The following is a 17312-nucleotide window of genomic DNA, read 5'->3' as shown; positions in this document are numbered from 1 at the left end:
AAATTCATCTGAGTTAAATTCTCGGTGTTGAAGCATTTCAGAGTAAAGTGTTGACGTTAAAGAGTTAGATTTTGATAAATGAATATAATTAGAGTTAGAATTGATTTTATTCAGTGCGAAATCAAGGAGTTATCTTTTCTACACTTGGTGGTGTTATTTCCAACATCCGGGAATTCATGCAGCCCCAGTCACTGAAGAATTTTCCAGACGCCATTTTCCATCTGAGGTTTAGAACAGCAACTGGTGAGTCAAACTACCTAAATGTTGGTATTTTACTGACTTTCTTTAAGGAAATACAGTTGTAAACATATTGTTAAGTTAATAACTTTAGAATGGAGTGACAATTTTAATCTTCTGCGGTTCATTCATGGTCGTTTGTGTATCTAGCTTAACTGCATTACTATTGACTTGTTTTCAAGAATGTTTTTATATATGCTCACGCATACATAGTGCATAAAAACATCACATGTACATGTTCAACACATTTCTGTCACGCTTAATGCCATTTTGTGCGTTGTTACCCATCTGTAAAATAAAATGGACACTTCTCCTTTAATTCGAAGCAAACTAGCGAGGGAATCCCCGGACTCTGAGCCGCCTAGCCTACTCTGCCCGGATGCTAACGGCAACACAGGACGGTTTCCATAAGCTCTGGAGAGTTTCTAAAACATATCTGGTGAGTAAATGAACATATGCTTACTTGTAAAAGGCTTCCTGACTAAAACATATGATTGTTTGTTATTCGTGTACGTTAATTTGGTTGTTTTAAACACCGCGGCCCTTTTAAACTGGTTCATTCGTGGCCGTCCATATACCGTTAGTCCATAGACTCGCGTGATAACGTACGCTTGAATTATATTAAGTGTTGACAACCATTAAAGTCGGAATGTTAACATTAATGTCTTTAAATGACCGCGTTTGCACTTTCTCGGACATTTAACGTTACAGAAGTCTCCCGGAAATTGCGGGACTAACGTTAACGTTATCCCGCAAATGCACAGAGACTCCCAGATGCCCAAGTAGATGCCCGCAAATGAATGATAATCTCCCGGAAATCGCACGTCTCCCGCCCGGTCATTAAACACTTTGCACACCCCTCTCCACCGCATCCCTCCCAGCTCTTCAGGTACGTCGCGCGCAAGTCACCCCCACCGCTCTTTAGGTACGTCGCGCGCAACTCACCCCACCACTCTTCAGGTACTCATCTCTCCCGCTACCTCCCGCAAATCAACTCTGTATTCCCCGAAAATTACTTTTCCCAACTCGGGATGTCTGACGTTAGTAAGTTAGGCTATTTCTGTAGTCAGGAACATCTTAGTCAAGCTTTTTCTCCAGCATGATATTGTGCTTAAAGCTATAGGCTAAACTTAGCATGTACTGTACACAACATTTCCTTTTTATTAAAGACAATTTAGTGCGTTGTAAACAGCCACCTGTCTGTAAAATTAATCAACTGATTCATATTTGAGCAGCCTGATGATACAGCTTTGATTTGTAGATTCATTATCAATAATCAACATTTGAATCAAAAGATATCTGAAAAAGTGTGAGGCATACTTTGTGATGTTCATCTCTCTTTTTTATCTGAAGGTTATGCATATGTGTTAGATACTAATTTTTTGTTGTTTTTTAACAGCCACAGTTCTCTATACAATAACAAAAGACCCTGTGACAGTGGCTGATTAGAGACGGATGGTGTATTTCCAGAGTTGGTGAAATGACCAAGCACACCTTCTTGGTCATATGTGGTGATAATAATGAAGGTATGTTTGATAAAGTTCTGTATTTGTTTCACAATAAGCTGAGAGGGCATTAGAGCATTAGAGAATAACAAATGACATGAAGGTGATAAGTTTTGTATTGTGGGTGAACTGTTACTTAAATAATGTTTTGCTCTTTACTTTGCACTTTTCCTCTTCTGCTTATCCTAATATTTTAGATTATATTTGGACCTGAAACATCTGCTAGACTCCAGGAAAGGTGGCGTCAATACTGGACCTGAAAGGGCCTAACAAGTTGAATCTTGTAAAGAAACACACACACACACACACACACACACACACACACACACACGCACGCACGCACGCACGCACACGCTTACAGAAAACTGTTGTTTATGAAGTTTATGAATATATTTTACACTGTGGCCAATATTTTGGGGAAGTCAGCATCACTAAATGATATAAAATATTTTAAGCTCCTCTAAATTTTGCTCCAAGTGTTGTGTTAAATTCAGGATTCTGGACAGACAGCTGCCTGTTTTTCCAGTTCTAGTCATAGTGGTTAACCTAATTGTTTTTGGAGATCCAACAGTGATGTGTGTGTTTTTTCTACTTTTCCATATCCTGTCACCTCAACCAGCTGGGAGAGTCAAGTTGTGGATCATCATGAAGATTTTCAAAAGGTGAGTTTAGATTTCTTGAATGTTTTATTTACTTTAAATGTTCTTTTAAATATATTATAGAATTTGATTGCAATTTGTTTTCAAACATTTTTCTTAGTCATGCTGGAGTCTTGAAGAGTTCTTAGATGAGCATCACCCTACAGTATATCCGTGCATCAGGAACCACCAGACGAGCGATCAGCAGCTGCTACATCGTCATGGATAAAAAGGTCATCCTGTGGCTGGGAAGCACTTCATTCACAGGACATGCTTGATGAGATTTCCTAGCTCCAGTTTGTTTTCACACAAGTTTACAGCATTTATACCTTCATTTAAACTGCTGTGTTTGATATGGAGGACCAAGGAAACACCCGAAGTGAAAGATTTGCACGACAAGTTGTTTAAAATGTAATTTTAGAAGAAAACTATGAGTTCAGAAGAAAACTATGAGTGATGATATATTGAACTTTCAAATTGCTCTGATAACACATCAAGTTTGGAGCAAAGGACTGAAACAGCCTTTTTGAGCACTGGTCATACATATTTTGTTGATACTGTCTGTACTAATAAAACATTTAAAGCATATTTGACATTGTTGCATTTTAAAAACTGAATGAATTGTTGAAGTGGTGAATGTTTTCAAATAAAAAGTTTTTTTCTTTTGTAATTTACAGTCTATTTGACCTTTTTACCATATTTACACTCAAAAGAGTTAAATAAAATAACAATATATTACACCAGGCGGTGTTAAATATAGTTAAAAAATTTTAACTCTGCCCAGAGTTAAAATTAACCCTTACTTCGGTGTCAATGTGCCAACCCTTTTGAAAGTGTTGATTTAACTCTGTTTTGAGTGGACCCCATGAGACACTTTCAAAGTGTTGAAATTAACACCCATAGAGTTGTTTTGGGTCCCCATATTTTGCTGTGTACTGGGTCCGTGTATCATCCGTTCATTTGATTATTCCTTTTATTACGGAAAACGAAACATCAGAAAAACGATGAATATTTCGTTTTTCTGTTTATTCTGTAGGCAGAAAAAACGGAAACTCATCTGTTATTCTGCTTATTAACTTAAAACGAAATATTAAAACAAACACAAAACCAAAACGAAATAATGAGTCAAAAAATGGTCCGTGTACGGTCCGTGTACGTTTTGTTCATTTGTTTTCCATTTTCAAACGGAATAAAGGAAATGGAGAAAACGGCCGTTTTTATTTTGCTCACGAGAAAACGAAAAAACGAGATTTTGGCTGGATTTTCGTTTTTTGGTTTAGGGTAGGAAAACGGATAAAAGACTTTAAAATTCATTTTACACATGTAGGCGGTGCTGAAACGCCCACTTTCCTCTAATTGGTCAACCAAATCTGCGCTCGTGACGTCACCCTCAAAATAAAAGCCTTACACGCAGGCTTTTAATTATTATTATTTAATTATATATATAAACAAAGTTTACATATTCTATCATTCGAACCAAACACAGTTAGCAGGCTTACATTCATTGCGTATGTATAAATTAAATAAAAACGTAAATCAGCAGTATTCTTAGACATTTGTCATTAAAATAAGGTCATAGTTCACTGCCAAACTTCTTGCTGCTGTGCACCTGATGCAGAGCAAAGATAGCCATTTCCGAGGAGCACCTGGTTTGCATGAATGTTTCAGAGCAAGGGCTTTATAGTAATAATAATAATAATAATAATAATAATAATTATTATTATTATTATTATTATTATTAGTAGTATTATCATTATCAGTTACTAGTGTTTTTATTGTTTGGTGTGTTTTTTTTCTTTTTAATAGTTGTTACCAGAACCAGAATAAGAACACTTTGGGCCCTGCTATAAAAACAAAGGGTACCATTTGTTTTCATTTATTTCTTCCTATTTTAATTATATATTGTAATTATTTATTTGATAATTAATACTATTTTATTGCAACGCCAAAGTAGGCCTGTCTTATTATTTTTTTATTATTAAATTTGCTGTTATTGTAGGCTAGATGGCAGGCTTTAAATATTTTAAATAACATTTACTCATAACCTTACTAATTCGAGAGCCGAACCTAAAAAAGTTTAAGTGCAATAAGCCTGTACAATAAAGGGAGCCGCAATGCATATTTCTAGCGCATTCTTTCACTCAACAATTATTGCTGGAATAATGAAATAAATTTCAAATTAACTAATTAAACACATTATAGTTGATAAAAAAATTGTGTCTAGTAGTTCCGACAAACAGATAAGCTCGCTACATGTGCATTGCGCTAATAATTTGACATTTGCTCTTCTTGAGAAAGTGCTACAGCGGGCCCTGCTATTTCACATATAAGGTTAGTGATACATATTTTAAATTAGTATTGCACATTATTCATTCATTTTCTTGTCAGCTTAGTCCCTTTATTAATCTGGGGTCGCCACAGCGGAATGAACCGCCAACTTATTTAGCAAGTTTTTATGCAGCGGATGCCCTTCCAGCCACAACCCATCTCTGGGAAACATCCACATACACAAACACTTATACAGTAAGGACAATTTAGCCTACCCAATTCACCTGTACCGCATGTCTACTGTGGGGAAAACCGGAGCACCCGGAGGAAACCCACGCGAACACACTACACTACTGAATTAGACACACAATCTCAAAAAAAACTTGATGCTTATTTACATTATCTAAAGTCATTTCTTAAGAGGTAGGATCTGTTGTTGTATTATATATTTTCGTTTTAATATGCAAATAATTTTCTTTAATTTGTAATAGGTCCCTCATTGCATAAAATAACCAGCCTTTGTATTCAATATGTTTGTAAATTGTCCATCCAGTTTGACGCAAGCAAGCTAAACAACATTTTGGCCTGTTTTGCTTATTAAATGAGTGATTTTCACGGAGAAACAAATCATCCATCCACACAGTTTTGTATAGGACCTGTGTGAACAAAAATATACACTTCATCATAGCCTATAGGAAAATGTATCTGTTTAGAACCAATTTTGTGTTGTATAATTAAAAATATTAAAAATACAATAATAAAAAAAAGGAATAATATTTGAAGTGTAATGCTTCAAAGATCCAATACGCTGCATGCAGAGCCAAAACAAAAACTCGTTTGTTTGTTTAATAAAATAATAATATGAAATTAAAGTGAAATAGTTCCATAACCTGTATTATAACTGTAGTCACCCTAGATGACAAATCATCCGTTGCGCCGGTCAGTTTCACTTTTAATCAAGAATGTGCCAGAACCAAACGAGAATATTTATAGATTACCTCGGAATGAGACCTCGGTCTGTGAAGGATGCAGAACACAGAAACTCGTTGAGAATGGAGATGCATGTTAGATGTTTTATATCCCTTTAGATATTGTAAATAAACAACTAGTTTTTATAGAGATTGTGTCATGTCTTTTCTTTGACGCACGCGCTGAACAGCCTGTAGCCTAAATAATAGTTTAGATTTTATAACATATAATGTTCCATTACTTTAAATGTATAATGTTTTTTAATATTTATGAATTATATAAAATATATAGTTTATATAAATGCGCTCTGATCATTCAAGGATCATAATGCGTTGCATATTCTTGTTATTCTTCATTAGGCTTGATCCATAAATTGTGTATTTTATAAACTGATCGTTTATAAGGACTAAGGTATTAATAACTGTAATTCCTCGAATGGAAAAGTCTTGATTAAAGAAAAAGAGAACTTAATTCGACATATGCATATAGTGCGCTTATTTCTGCGCGCATTGCGCGCTTTACCGAATTACCTTTTTTATTTTTTATGCACTATAAATGCATCTGGCAGCACCGAAAAGAGCAAATGCCAAGTTATTAGCGCCGGGCACAGACAGCTAGCTCGTCTAGTCTGAACCAGGGGTTTTCAAACTATCCATTGCACACCGATCCCATTGCATTTTATTTAGGATAAACCAGTTATTTAAAATTAATTAATTAAAAGGTGCGTACTCTCCAATACACCACTGAATTATAGTGTCATAATATTTAATAATTTAATAATAATAATTAAGATAGACACCTGACCTCCATTTAATAAACAATTTATTTGCCATACTCTGTTAATTTGAAGTTTAAAGTTTAAATCATTTATGTTAAACTTAAATTATTTAAAAACTTAAAAAGACTTAAATTTAGTCATTTAAGACATTTTAGGTCATAAGTTTACATACATTGACTGTTGCATTTAGTAGGCCTATTCTGGTCTAAATAACCTTTTTGCATCTTAGGTGTTTACACACAAATTAAGCAGTTTATACGTACATTTAATGTTACTTTGAAATTACTTTTGATGCAATAAATAATCCTAAATAGTTGAAAGTGTTAACATATTCTTGAAATGTAGTTATTTTATAACTATGAAATTTATTACTAAACAAAGTGAATCATTATGAATTTGCCAAGAAATAATCCACTTTACCACCGTACAGCCATGCCCCACACTCACTAGAACGGTAGAACCTGGACTGTATGATATGTTCTGTATGTAAAATAGAGAAAATAAGCAAGATGCGCAGTCTCATGCAGCCTTAGTGAAATATAGCGCGTCACAGCAATGAACTAAAAATAAAACCACCCTTGAAATGCTGGCGATCTTAATTTTTTCAGCCTACACTGACTGAGAATAATGTTGCACTATTTTATTAACAAATAATTAGAATGTTTTTTTTCCTTCAACACATTCATCATTACTTTTGCCTGTGCAAGTTTTTTTGCGCGCGCTTGAGCGCGAAGGCATCTATTTTCAGGTGCAAGATGCCACTTTGGGTGGCACCAGCACACTCTGCCACACCTGTGGCTATGTCCCTGCCAAAATAATAATAACAACAACAACGACAAAATAATAACAAAAAATAATAATAATAAGACAGGCCTACTTTGACGTTGCAATAAAAAAGTATTAATTATCAAATAAATATTTACAATAGGCTAAAGGCATATATTAAATTAAAATAGGAGAAAATCCAATAGAAACAAAAGGTACCATTTATTATAGCCCCATGCAGGGTCCAATGTGTTCTTACAACCATTGAATAACTAAGTAAATAATAATAATAACAATACTAATAATAATAGGCCTAATAATAATAATAATAATAATAATAATAATAATAAATTATTATTTTATACAGAGTAGGCTATTATTTAGGCCTACAATAGCTCTGAAACAATCATGTAAACCAGGTGCTCCTCGGAAATGGCTATCTTTGCTCTGCATCAGGTGCACAGCAGCAAGAAGTTTGGCAGTGAACTATGACCTTATTTTAATGACAAATGTCTAAGAATACTGCTGATTTACGTTTTTATTTAATTTATACATACGCAATGAATGTAAGCCTGCTAACTGTGTGTGGTTCGAATGATAGAATAAGTAAACTTTGTTTATATATATAATTAAATAATAATAATTAAAAGCCTGCGTGTAAGGCTTTTATTTTGAGGGTGACGTCACGAGTGCAGATTTGGTTGACCAATTAGAGGAAAGTGGGCGTTTCAGCACCGCCTACATGTGTAAAATGAATTTTAAAGTCGTTTATCTGTTTTCCTACCCTAAACCAAAAAACGAAAATCCAGCCAAAATCTCGTTTTTTCGTTTTCTCGTGAGCAAAATAAAAACGGCCGTTTTCTCCATTTCCTTTATTCCGTTTGAAAATGGAAAACAAATGAACAAAACGTACACGGACCGTACACGGACCATTTTTTGACTCGTTATTTCGTTTTGGTTTTGTGTTTGTTTTAATATTTCGTTTTAAGTTAATAAGCAGAATAACAGATGAGTTTCCGTTTTTTCTGCCTACAGAATAAACAGAAAAACGAAATATTCATAGTTTTTCTGATGTTTCGTTTTCCGTAATAAAAGGAATAATCAAATGAACGGATGATACACGGACCTACACGGACCCCTTACACGCAGGCTTTTAATTATTATTATTTAATTATATATATATAAACAAAGTTTACTTATTCTATCAGGTCCGTGTACGTTACGTTCATTCGATTTTTGATCTTAAACGAAATTTAAAAAACGAGGAAACGGCCGTTTTTCGTTTTTTTATTTGGCTACAAAAAAAATAAATAAATGATTTTGGCTCGATTTTCTTTTTTTGGTTTAGGGTAGGAAAATGGATAAATGACTTTAAAATTCATTATCCACATGTAGGCGGTTCTAAAACGCCCATTTCCTCTGATTGGTCAATCAAATCTGGGCTCCTGACGTCGCCTTCAAAATAACAGTCATGTAGTCTTCGTCCTCTGCGGATCAGCACACAGGCATTTAATATATTATATTTAATATATAATATATTAGCAGTATTATTAGACATTTATCATTACAATTTATCATTACTGTTATAGTTCGCCGCCAAATTTGCTGCTATGCACCTGATACTGAGCAAAAGATTTGCGAGCAGCACTTGGTTTGCACGATTGTTTCCAAGCTAGGCCTATAGTAATAATAATAATAATAATAATAATAATAATAATAATAATAATAATAATAATAAGCCTTCCTTTCGAGACTTTCGCTGGATTAATGTCGAGTACAAAATATCTGTTTTAACAGTTTTCAGTATTTTGTGATTTTTACTTTTTTATTATTTATTATTTATGTATTTATTTGCATTGTCTGGGCTGGTGTTGTATATTATGCTACAAAAACTTTGTAATAAACTGTGTTTACATTAATTTATCTATAGCCTATATTATTTCTTAAACATTATATTACTTCAAAAGTCCACAGAGCAGATATTAGGTCCCATAAATCAGTGGTTCTCAAAGTGGGGGTCGGGACCCCCCGAGGGGTCGCGGGACAATGAAGGGGGGGGTCCCCTGGTGATTTCCAAAAATCTATTTATTTTTATTAAACCATAATAATTACCATTTTAATCCATAACCTACTAAAAAAAACTGTCGTTTACAGTTACTATATACTACTGTATATAGTTACTATAGTAGCTTATAGTTACTATTGGATTGCGACCCCTCAGGTAATTACATTATATTAAAGACTCAGCAATAGCGTCAGATGCAGCAGATTGATTTTATAATACCAGGTTAAACTTTCTGGCACATTTACAGCACTGACATACATTAAAAAAATATAACAAAGAATAGACTTGGGTTTATTGGTGTGTGTGCGCCCCATTGCATGCAAGGTTTCTGTATTTATAACCACCTCAGAGGATATTGGGGGTCGCAAGTTACTGGCATTGTTATTTTGGGGGTCGCGAGCTGAAAAGTTTGGGAACCCCTGCCATAAATGAACGATGCAAGAGTCGGATCCAACAGCCAAAGAGAACTATTATCTTTATTTTTTTCGTTTAAAATAACTGTTTAATATACATAATACACCAAATTTACGTATCATTTGAACCACATACTAGAACATAGGCCTATGCCTGATACATTCATTGCATATGCATAAATTATATAAAAACAGCAGTATAATTATTTGACATTAAATTAACGTCACTGCCAAACTTCTTGCTGCTATGCTCCTGATGCTGTGCAAAATAAAGCCATTTCTGAGCAGCACATTGCATTATTGTTTCCGAGCTAGGCGCAGCTTTATAAATACGTGATTATTTTCACGTATTATTGTGATGTAATTAAAACTAGACCTATTTAACAATAGGAGAGAAAGCGAGAGATGGATAGATGGATATGCGTACATGTAAGGATGAAAGCTTAAATTCAGCCGAATATTAATGAAATACCGAACACTGCCTTTTGTGTTTTATTTGGATATTACAAAATTAAATAGTCAAAATGTATTTTTTTACCATTCTCTCTTTTTACCATCATCATCATTCTCTCTCTGGCTTTTTTCAATAACAAAGAAATATATTTCAAAACAACACTTTAAAATGTATTACTTACGCTACATTAATAATAGATTTACTGTAGAGCTCAGCAGTTTACTCCGTGAATTCGCAAGAGTTACATAGCTTATATGGGAGTATTTTTTTAAGCGCTAAAGTCTACATTTTTATTTAATCAGGTGGATCAGGTGATAGGATCAGTTATTATTGCTTATGCAAACGTCATCTACGTTCTGAAAAATAATAAGGTGTTTTAAAAATGTGTATCTTGACAAACTGGCACAAATTTGGATATAAAAATCTTTCATCGTGGCCAGACACGCGCAATCTCTCACAATGAGTTTACTCCACAAGTTTGGAGGATGTTGTTCATAAAAAAAGCAAAGACGGCTCCTTCAAGAATATAAGATTTTTAATTGTTTTGTAAGTGCACTCAGGCATATGTTTTTGCATATCACTATAATTCTTTACAAAAGATTGTTTAATTATTCTGTTTTCGAACTGTACATTTATTCTTTACCTGTTATGTTATTATATGGGCGTGGTTAGAGGTCCGCTCGCGAGTTCAATGAATGTATTTGACACAGTAACGGAAGAGGAACAGAGGAAAAGGCAAGTGCACATCGCGATGCTTAGTCGACAGTTTAAAGAATTATAGCCAACAAGATTACAACCACACCATTCCAAGAGCAAGCAGTTTGACTGAATCTTATCAGATGAGAAGAAGATGTGGTGTGATTTGCTTCGGAGTTTGACATAACTTTATAACCACACACATACACAATCACCTGCAACTGCATAAAAATTTACAGCAACATTTAACTTCATCTGATAACTTGTTTTAACACAATAACTCCTCATTTTACATTATACGTTCATGGCATATGAAAATACGATCCCGGCAAATGTTGCATAATGGCATAACTTCCACGGATCGTCTGCTGAAGTGATCACTTATAAGGTTATTCTCTAAAACTATGGGACTTGTTTCATTACTATATTACAACTTCTCAGTATTAAAATTATTGTCATTCTTATGTGATAATTGTTTACCATTTACGTGGGCCTATGCTATTTTGTTTGATTTGTATTGTGATGATTATGTTTACACATTAATCATAAAGAAATTAATACATTGTTTAAACATAATAACTTGTGTCTGACCTCTTTACTCTTCTTCTATTCTTTGGACATCAATATATCCTTTAAGGTGGTATAGAACCGTACAGTTATCAGTGCATTCATACAGGCTTCAATACAAATTCTGTATATTTTTTCAAACTGAGTTAACCGGGGAATACCTTCATTGCTGCAAAGAGTTTGTAAGGCTGTCCTGGCTCATTCAAATCACGGAATTAAATCGAAACTGACAGCCGCAATGGATGATTTTGATATTATTAGCCAATACAGTTTAATTTAGGCTACTCTGAAACAGTGAATATTTCACTTTAATTTTATTTATATTATTATTTTATTTAACAAAAAAATTTGTGTTTTGGCACTGAAGCCAGGCCTATATAGGGGACCTCAAATATTGTTGTTTGTAGTTAACTGGCCAACAAAGAATACATTAAAATAAGATATCTTACTTATACAAATTATACCAAACAAAATTCGTTCCAAAAAGCTCATCTTTCCAACAAAAAAAGCCTATATGAAGTGTATTTTTTTGTTAGGGCCGGTCTGCTATACAGTGCTGTGGATGAATTGTTTTGCTAATAAGGATTTAATTATAGGCCTATGCTCACTGTAATTTCTGTATTACAAACATTTACATTTTAAAGTTATTATTTTACGAATTATGTCATCTGCCTTTTCCTCGGTGCAGATCACAATCGTAAAACTGTCGTGCTCGGAAATCTTGCTCAGCATCAGGTGCATAGCAGCAAAAATGGCTGCAAACTATAACTTTTTTTAATGATAAATTGTAATGATAAATGTCTAATAATATATATCAAATAATAATAATTAAATGCCTGGGTGCTGATCCACAGAGGACTACAAGACTATTATTTTGAGGGCGAGGTCAGGAGCTCAGATTTGGTAAATAAAAAATTAATAATTATAATTATATGTTTTTGTATAATTTATGCATAAGCAATGGATGAATCAGGCATAGGCCTATGTTCTAGTATGTGGTTCAAATGATATGTAAATTTAGTGTATTATGTTAAACAGTTATTTAAACAAAAAAAAATTAAGATCATCGTTCTCTTTGACAGTTGGATTCTACTTGCATCATTCTCATCACCTGCAGCTGCTGCCAAAGTGAAACGCGGCGCCTAGCTGCGCCTCCCTCATATCTGTAGTAAGATGTCCAGCTTATAGGCTAAAGATAAATTGATAAAATAACAGAAAATGCACTGACAGTTTATTACAAAGTTTTTGTAGCATAATATACAACACCAGCCCAGACAATATAAATTAATACATAAATAAAAAAAATAAAAAAATCACAAAATACTGAAAACTGTTAATTTACAGATATGTACTCGACATTAATCCAGCAAAAGTCTCGAAAGGAATTGGCTTGCTGCATGAGAGAAAATGTGTGTGTGTTCCAATGAACTCTTATTCTGGCCCTGCTAACAACTATAAAAATAAAAACTAAACAATAAAAACTATATAATAATAATAATAATAATAATAATTATTATTATTATTATTATTATTATTACTATTATATAGGCCTAGCTTGGAAACAATCGTGCAAACCAAGTGCTGCTCGCAAATCTTTTGCTCAGTATCAGGTGCATAGCAGCAAATTCGGCGGCGAACTATAACAGTAATGATAAATTGTAATGATAAATGTCTAATAATACTGCTAATATATTATATATTAAATATAATATATTAAATGCCTGTGTGCTGATCCGCAGAGGACGAAGACTACAGGACTGTTATTTTGAAGGCGACGTCAGGAGCCCAGATTTGATTGACCAATCAGAGGAAATGGGCGTTTTAGAACCGCCTACATGTGGATAATGAATTTTAAAGTCATTTATCCATTTTCCTACCCTAAACCAAAAAAAGAAAATCGAGCCAAAATCCTTTATTTAATTTTTTTGTAGCCAAATAAAAAAACGAAAAACGGCCGTTTCCTCGTTTTTTAAATTTCGTTTAAGATCAAAAATCGAATGAACGCAACGTACACGGACCCTATCATTTGAACCACACACAGTTAGCAGGCTTACATTCATTGCGTATGTATAAATTAAATAAACACGTAAATCAGCAGTATTCTTATAGACATTTGTCATTAAAATATAGTCATAGTTCACTGCCAAGCTTCTTGCTGCTTGTGCACCTGATGCAGAGCAAAGATAGCCATTTCCGAGCAGCACCTGGTTTACATGATTGTTTCAGAGCCATTGTAGGCCTAAGTAATAGCCCACTCTGTATAAAATAATAATTTATTAATTTATTATTATTATTATTATTATTATTTACTTAGTTATTCAATGGTTGTAAGAACACATTGGACCCTGCATGGGGCTATAATAAATGGTACCATTTGTTTCTATTGGATTTATCATATTTTAATTTAATATATGCCTTTAGCCTATTGTAAATATTTATTTGATAATTAATACTTTTTTATTGCAACGTCAAAGTAGGCCTGTCTTATTATTATTATTATTTTTTGTTATTATTTTGTTGTTGTTGTTGTTATTATTATTGTAGCAGGGACATAGCCACAGGTGTGGCAGAGTGTGCTGGTGCCACCCAAAGTGGCATCTTGCACCTGAAAATAGATGCCTTCGCGCTCAAGCGCGCGCAAAAAACTTGCACAGGCAAAAGTAATGATGAATGTGTTGGAGGAAAAAAACATTCTAATTATTTGTTAATAAAATAGTGCAACATTATTCTCAGTCAGTGTATGATGTAAAAATTAAGACGGCCAGCATTTCAAGGTTTTATTTCAGTTCATTGCTGTGACACGCTATATTTCACGAAGGTTGCATAAGACTGAAAGCGCATCTTGCTTATTTTCTCTATTTTACAAAAGCATTGTTTGTTTATATATATATATATATATATATATATATATATATATATATATATATATATATATATATATATATAGTGTACATATATTTCCATACAGTCCAGGTTCTACCGTTCTAGTGAGTGTGGGGCATGGCTGTACGGTGGTAAAGTGGATTATTTCTTGGCAAATTCATAATGATTCACTTTGTTTAGTAATAAATTTCATAGTTATAAAATAACTACATTTCAAGAATATGTTAACACTTTCAACAATTCAGGATTATTTATTGCATCAAAAGTAATTTCAAAGTAACATTAAATGTACGTATAAACTGCTTAATTTGTGTGTGTAAACACCTAAGATGCAAAAAGCTTATTTAGACCAGAATAGGCCTACTAAATGCAACGGTCAATGTATGTAAACTTATGACTTAAAATGTCTTAAATGACTAAATTTAAGTCTTTTTAAGTTTTTAAATAATTTAAGTTTAACTTAAATGATTTAACTTAAACTTTAAACTTCAAATTAACAGAGTATGGCAAATAAAGTGTTTATTAAATGGAGGTCAGGTGTCTATCTTAATTATTATTATTAAATTATTAAATATTATGACACTATAATTCAGTGGTGTATTGGAGAGTACGCAGGCAACCTTTTAATTAATTAATTTTAAATAAGTGGTTTAACCTAAATAAAATACAATGGGATCGGTGGATGTGCAATAATTAGTTTGAAAACCCCTGGTTCAGACTAACAGGTGAGCTAGCTGTCTGTGCGCTGCGCTAATAACTTGGCATTTGCTCTTTTCGGTGCTGCCAGATGCATTTATATTGCATAAAAAAATAAAAAAGGTAATTCGGTAAAGCGCACGATGCGCGCAGAAATAAGCGAACTATATGCATATGCCGAATTAAGTTCTCTTTATTTCTTTAATCAAGATTTTTTCATTAGTAGAGGAATTACAATTATTAATACGATCAGTTAATAAAACATACAATTTACGGATCAAGCCTAAGAATAAGAAGAATATGCAACGCATTATGATCCTTGAATGATCAGAGCGCATTTATATAAACTATATATTTTATATAATCAATAAATAATCCATAACTATAAAAAAACATTATACATTTAAAGTAATGGAACAAATGTCATAAAATCTAAACTATTATTTAGGCTACAGGCTAAATAAAGGCGCTTTTTCGGAGCTGTTCAGCGCGTGCGTTAAAAAAAAAGACATGACACAATCACAATAAAAACTTGTTGCTTATTCACAAAATCTAAAGGGAAATAAAACATCTAACATGCAAATCCATTCTTAACGAGTTTCTGTGTTCTGCATCCTTCACAGACCGAGTTCTTATTCCGAGGTAATCTATAAATATTCCAACACAATCTCACGGCAATTCGTAACTTTTTCATTTAGTGGCTAATTCGTATGAATTTGTACGATCTAATTCGTACAATTTAGTAATTTTGCTTATGATTATTCTCATTTTTAGAAGAGTCTGTAAAGGCTGTTCTGGCACATTCTTGATTAAAGGTGAAACTGACCGGCGCAACGGATGATTTGTATAGAGTAAATACTGTTATAATACAGGTTATGACACTATCAATATTTCACTTTAATTTCATATTATTATTTTATTAAACAAACAAACCAGTTTGTGTTTTGGCGCTGCATGCAACGTATTGTGGATCTTATTTTGAAGCATTGCACTTCAAATGTTATTCTTCCTTTTTATTTTTATTGTATTTTTTATATTTTTAATTATACAAAACAAAATTGGTTCTAAACAGATACATTTTCCTATAGGCTATGCTGAAGTGTATATTTTTGTTCACACAGGTCCTATACAAAACTGTGTGGATGGATGATTTGTTTCTCTGTGAAAATCACTCATTTAATAAGCAAAACAGGCCAATGTTTAGCTTGCGTCAAACTGGATGGACAATTTACAAATATATTAAATAAGGCTGGTTATTTTATGCAATGAGGGACAATAGGCCTATTACAAATTAAAGAAATATATATATATAAAAATATATAATACAACAACAGATCCTACCTCGTAAGAAATGACTTTAGATAATGTAAATAAGCATCAAGTTTTTTTTTTTTTGAGATTGTGTCCTTTAATTCAGTAGTGTAGTGCGTTCGCGTGGGTTTCCTCCGGGTGCTCCGGTTTCCCCCACAGTCCAAAGACATGCGGTGCGGGTGAATTGGTTAGGCTAAATTGTCCGTAGTGTATAAGTGTGTGTGTGTGTATGTGTGGATGTTTCCCAGAGATGGGTTGTGGCTGGAAGGGCATCCGCTGCGTAAAAACTTGCTGGATAAGTTGGCGGTTCATTCCGCTGTGGCGACCCCAGATTAATAAAGAGACTAAGCCAACAAGAAAATGAATGAATAATGTGCAATACTATTTTAAAATACTTATCACTAACCTACCTGAATACTTATCACTAACCTACCTAAGCTGAAATAGCAGGGCCCGCTGTAGCACTTTCTCAAGAAGAGCAAATGTCAAATTATTAGCGCAACGCACATGCAGCGAGCTCATCTGTTTGTCGAAACTAGACACTATTTTTTATCAACTATAATATGTTTAATTAGTTAATTTGAAATTTATTTCATTATTCCAGCAATAATTGTTGAGAGAATGCGCTAGAAATATGCATTGCGGCTCACTTTATTGTACAGGCTTATTGCACTTAAACATTTTTAGGTTCGGCTCTCGAATTAGTAAGGTTATGAGTAAATGTTATTTAAAATATTTCGCAAAGCCTGCCATGTAGCCTACAATAACAATAACAGCAAATTACAAAAAATAATAAGACAGGCCTACTTTTCAATAAAATAGTATTATTTATCAAATAAATAATTACAAGATATAATTAAAATAGGAAAAAATAAAATAAAAACTAGTAAATGGTACCCTTTGTTTTTATAGTAAGGCCCAATGTGTTCTTATTCTGGTTCTGCTAACAACTATTAAAAAAAAAAAAAAACAATAAAAACACTAGTAAGTGAAAATAATAATAATAATAATAATAATAATTATTATTATTATTATTATTATTATTATTATAAAGCCCTTGCTCTGAA

At 33.2% G+C, this 17312-nt stretch overlaps 2 protein-coding genes and 2 long non-coding RNA genes across 8 annotated transcripts in view; 2 read left to right on the top strand and 2 right to left on the bottom strand.

Moving 5' to 3' along the window:
- LOC141378929 (uncharacterized) overlaps positions 1-17312 on the top strand; it is a 173873-nt gene that overhangs the window by 118426 nt on the left and 38135 nt on the right. The window lies entirely within an intron of this gene.
- si:ch211-209f23.7 overlaps positions 1-17312 on the bottom strand; it is a 160629-nt gene that overhangs the window by 115111 nt on the left and 28206 nt on the right. The gene's annotated exons all lie outside the window — the stretch shown is intronic.
- LOC101882419 (upregulator of cell proliferation) overlaps positions 1-17312 on the bottom strand; it is a 113513-nt gene that overhangs the window by 93794 nt on the left and 2407 nt on the right. The gene's annotated exons all lie outside the window — the stretch shown is intronic.
- On the top strand, positions 191-3048 carry LOC137488209 (uncharacterized). The gene is made up of 6 exons (XR_011007152.2): positions 191-243; positions 564-676; positions 1637-1763; positions 1940-2025; positions 2362-2404; positions 2502-3048. It is a non-coding gene; the product is annotated as an uncharacterized lncRNA (long non-coding RNA).

Source organism: Danio rerio, chromosome 2 (genome assembly GCF_049306965.1).
Source record: "Danio rerio strain Tuebingen ecotype United States chromosome 2, GRCz12tu, whole genome shotgun sequence".
Lineage (NCBI taxonomy): Eukaryota > Metazoa > Chordata > Actinopteri > Cypriniformes > Danionidae > Danio > Danio rerio.
Note: the sequence above shows the minus strand (reverse complement) of the source record. Positions and strands in the feature narration are given on the sequence as shown.